Consider the following 5000-nt stretch of genomic DNA (forward strand, 5'->3'; position numbering starts at 1 on the left):
GAGGCCACGCGGACTAGGCCATGTATGGGGCCCACAGTGCTCATTTGCCGAGCCCACCCACACAAAACCTGCACCCCCCTCCAGCGCAGGAGCCGCAACCCGGGTGCGTACGCCGCACCAAGTGCTCCACCCGCGACCGTACGTGCCCCGCCGAAATCGCAACTCCGGCGGATGAACGGCGGACTTTTCTCGCAGTCGTAAGTTGCAATCCACCCCTATATCTTGCGTCTCATGAAGAGTTATATCAAGTATGCCAAATTCCCGCTGTCCCTATACATGCAGTAAGTTCGTCGTGGGCGCTGGCCGGCAGGCCGCGAGACCTGACGCCCGGCGGCAAAGAGTGCTCCTCTGAGGATATAGATGTTCCGTTCCGCCGCACAATGGTGACGGTGACCGCTGCCTGCGGTGGCAACGCTGGGCACAGTCGATACTCGCCGTGTGGTGGAAGGTAAACATTATGCGGTACATCAGTACTTTCCTAATAGTTCGGTCGTCTCACGGCACTGCTTAGTAAATGATGCAAGGCCACATATAGATGATTTATGCGAATGTCCCTATACGTGCTGTAAGACTGGGCACACAACGTGAATCGCACGTCAGCCAGACACTCGAACATGCACCACTCTCGGCCTGCAACGGAGACACACAATACGTAAACATCTGGAATGCGACAATGTCGAGTGCATCCTCTCTGCGACATTGCACCGTCGACACTATGATAACCAGAGCAGTAGGTCCACCTATAAAAGCACAATACCCCACTCCTCCGACAACTACCATTGCTCAGATAAACCAACACACATCCTACACAGAGGGGCACCAAATATCACCCCCCGCCCTCGTGTTATACCACATGAAAAATTGCAGAAGTGAGAGACACAGACCCGCCAGCCTCTTGCTACAAGCATCGAACCGACGTGACGTATCTGACGGTGACTCAGGCATCCGCGTACTGCCACCACTATCCACCCCCCCCCTCTCTCTCTCTTCCCCCTTTCCCACAATACCAAATTTAACCAACTTTATTGCTTAACCTAACTGTGGCTGTACCAGATTATCGCTTAACCTAACTGTGGCTGTACCAGATTATCGCTTAACCTAACTGTGGCTGTACCAGATTATCGCTTAACCTAACTGTGGCTGTACCAGATTATCGCTTAACCTAACTGTGGCTGTACCAGATTATCGCTTAACCTAACTGTGGCTGTACCAGATTATCGCTTAACCTAACTGTGGCTGTACCAGATTATCGCTTAACCTAACTGTGGCTGTACCAGATTATCGCTTAACCTAACTGTGGCTGTACCAGATTATCGCTTAACCTAACTGTGGCTGTACCAGATCATCGCTTAACCTAACTGTGGCTGTACCAGATCATCGCTTAACCTAACTGTGGCTGTACCAGATTATCGCTTAACCTAACTCAAGTTGTCCCTTAACCTAACTCAAGTTGTCCCTTAACCTAACTCAAGTTGTCCCTTAACCTAACTCAAGTTGTCCCTTAACCTAACTCAAGTTGTCCCTTAACCTAACTCAAGTTGTCCCTTAACCTAACTCAAGTTGTCCCTTAACCTAACTCAAGTTGTCCCTTAACCTAACTCAAGTTGTCCCTTAACCTAACTCAAGTTGTCCCTTAACCTAACTCAAGTTGTCCCTTAACCTAACTCAAGTTGTCCCTTAACCTAACTCAAGTTGTCCCTTAACCTAACTCAAGTTGTCCCTTAACCTAACTCAAGTTGTCCCTTAACCTAACTCAAGTTGTCCCTTAACCTAACTCAAGTTGTCCCTTAACCTAACTCAAGTTGTCCCTTAACCTAACCCAAGTTGTCCCTTAACCTAACCCACGTTGTCCCTTAACCTAACCCACGTTGTCCCTTAACCTAACCCACGTTGTCCCTTAACCTAACCCACGTTGTCCCTTAACCTAACCCACGTTGTCCCTTAACCTAACCCACGTTGTCCCTTAACCTAACCCACGTTGTCCCTTAACCTAACCCACGTTGTCCCTTAACCTAACCCACGTTGTCCCTTAACCTAACCCACGTTGTCCCTTAACCTAACCCACGTTGTCCCTTAACCTAACCCACGTTGTCCCTTAACCTAACCCACGTTGTCCCTTAACCTAACCCACGTTGTCCCTTTGCCTAACATAGTTCACTGCTCGGAATCTCTGGTGTCGTTGTTATCCTCATGTAGATGTCTTGCGAGTGTTGCTTACTTTCCACATATTCCCGCTATCCACTGTCAATTGTACTGCAATAGGACTATATCGGCCCCCCCCCCCCCTCTGTCCCCCTCTTTGTGTCTCTGTCCTCTCAAGCTGGTCGGTCTGGCGTGTGAGTGTTAAATGAGCCTCGCAGCTGTTCAGTTGCATTCAGATGTCGACGCCCTCAGTGTACGTCGTGGTATGGTCTGTGTCCATTGTCCGCTGATGTCGTACGCGTAACCCACACGCTGTACCGATCATCGGTAGTTACGTACAGAGTGAAGTAGTGTGATACGTGTGACTGTACGCTGGCTGTGCCCAACGGTGTCGAATCTCAATTTCCATATGTTGTGCTCGATGCTACTTGTCTCGTCTCCCAATAACAGCTAGGTTGCACTGTGGTACGCCGTAGAGGCGTGTGGGAGGAACGTACGAACGCATTGTATGTCACCCTGGGTCGCTGGGGGTGGTGGTGCGGTGAGTCAGGTCAGGTCAGGTCAGGTCAGGTCAGCGTGAGCCGTCTGATGTAGTGACGCGTGTATTCCGACTTTGTCGTATTGCCTCACACAAAGTGCTACCCTGGTGGACCGCGTTCCATATCTGGGACATGCCGCAGATGCCGGTTGACAGTGGATCGCGGAAGGGACATCGCATACTTGCGCGGGCCACCTTCCACGTGTTCTCTTCTGCACATGTCGCAGTGTGTATGTGGTCTGATGTAGCGTGTCGTGACACATGACATCCTGGCATGCAAGAATTGTTGAATTCGCAAATGTAGGTGGACATCTACGTTTACTGCCCAAGATACGCAAATGAACTGGAAATCCGTTGTTGAGCGGTTGTTCACGCTGGAGGTGAATCTGTGATGGCGACGATCGGTACAGCTATTAACCGGTTGTTTCAGCGGTACCCGCCACATCCACACACGTGACTAGGCCCATGTGGGTATGAAGCGATACGCGGCGGTGGCTTGGTGGGACTGTTCCCGGCCGGTGAAGGGGGGCCGCCCGGCGTGTTGGCCGCGCGCTGCGTGGGCGCACGCGCAACAGCCGGCTGGTGGGGGGCGCCGAGTGGCAGGAGCGCCAGCCGACGGGCCCGGCAGGCGGCGCAGCTACGCTGCGGCGCACCCTGCACGCGGCGCCTGGCGGCCAAAGTTGGTTCAGCCGAGCCCGGTGCGAAGCGCGGTGGACATCTGCAGTGTGCTGGTCTGATTGAGGACTGTGTGCGTTGAGGATGCGCCGCCGCCTGGCACTCGGCGCCGCGACGCCGTCTGCTGCTCAGTCGCCCCAGCGGTTCTCGCAGGTGGTTTGTATCGCAGTTGTGCGGACGTGTTGGCGCGTGCGCTGTGCTGGGAGAGTTCGCTTCTGCACCCAAGTGGGGCTTTGCCCTTGTGTGGCGCTGGCGTTGGAGCTGCCGGTCACCATAGGTGGCGCGTGTTGTCTCCCGCCGGCAATGCCACGACAGCACGCTCCCGGGCCTCTGTCGGCAGCGGCAAGCTCAGTTGGGAGCAAGGGTGTTCGCACTAAAACCGTCTACTCGCCTAACTCCGGGCGATTGCGCCTCTCTCGAAACCGACCAAGTACCTAGGACGGCGCTGCGCGCCGCCGGGACCTGAGAGGGTTTCGAGGTGTATCGTGCAGGGGAGCTCGGCCTCCTCCTGTTTGCAGAATAATTGAGCGGACGCTTGCGTGTTCGCGCGGGCCCCCGGGACACACTCCCGGGCGGCCGGCTGCTCAGCTCTAGTTGACGCAGCTCCCTGGTTGATCCTGCCAGTAGTCATATGCTTGTCTCAAAGATTAAGCCATGCATGTCTCAGTACAAGCCGCATTAAGGTGAAACCGCGAATGGCTCATTAAATCAGTTATGGTTCCTTAGATCGTACCCACGTTACTTGGATAACTGTGGTAATTCTAGAGCTAATACATGCAAACAGAGTCCCGACCAGAGATGGAAGGGACGCTTTTATTAGATCAAAACCAATCGGATTGGCTTGTCTGGTCCGTTTGCCTTGGTGACTCTGAATAACTTTGGGCTGATCGCACGGTCCTCGTACCGGCGACGCATCTTTCAAATGTCTGCCTTATCAACTGTCGATGGTAGGTTCTGCGCCTACCATGGTTGTAACGGGTAACGGGGAATCAGGGTTCGATTCCGGAGAGGGAGCCTGAGAAACGGCTACCACATCCAAGGAAGGCAGCAGGCGCGCAAATTACCCACTCCCGGCACGGGGAGGTAGTGACGAAAAATAACGATACGGGACTCATCCGAGGCCCCGTAATCGGAATGAGTACACTTTAAATCCTTTAACGAGTATCTATTGGAGGGCAAGTCTGGTGCCAGCAGCCGCGGTAATTCCAGCTCCAATAGCGTATATTAAAGTTGTTGCGGTTAAAAAGCTCGTAGTTGGATTTGTGTCCCACGCTGTTGGTTCACCGCCCGTCGGTGTTTAACTGGCATGTATCGTGGGACGTCCTGCCGGTGGGGCGAGCCGAAGGGGTGCTTTCGCGTCCCGAGGCGGACCCCGTTTAAATCCTACCAGGGTGCTCTTTGTTGAGTGTCTCGGTGGGCCGGCACGTTTACTTTGAACAAATTAGAGTGCTTAAAGCAGGCAAGCCCGCCTGAATACTGTGTGCATGGAATAATGGAATAGGACCTCGGTTCTATTTTGTTGGTTTTCGGAACCCGAGGTAATGATTAATAGGGACAGGCGGGGGCATTCGTATTGCGACGTTAGAGGTGAAATTCTTGGATCGTCGCAAGACGAACAGAAGCGAAAGCATTTGCCAAGTATGTT

At 53.3% G+C, this 5000-nt stretch overlaps 1 non-coding gene across 1 annotated transcript in view; it reads left to right on the forward strand.

Annotated features, from left to right (window-relative positions):
* Positions 1-3959: 3959 nt before the first annotated feature.
* The window catches only part of LOC126318565 (small subunit ribosomal RNA), a 1893-nt gene continuing 852 nt past the window's right edge, over positions 3960-5000 (forward strand). Inside the window, exon 1 of the ribosomal RNA XR_007557381.1 lies at positions 3960-5000. This exon is cut by the window's right edge and continues 852 nt beyond it. This is a non-coding gene — a ribosomal RNA (small subunit ribosomal RNA).

Source organism: Schistocerca gregaria, unplaced genomic scaffold (genome assembly GCF_023897955.1).
Source record: "Schistocerca gregaria isolate iqSchGreg1 unplaced genomic scaffold, iqSchGreg1.2 ptg000672l, whole genome shotgun sequence".
Classification (NCBI taxonomy): Eukaryota; Metazoa; Arthropoda; class Insecta; order Orthoptera; family Acrididae; genus Schistocerca; species Schistocerca gregaria.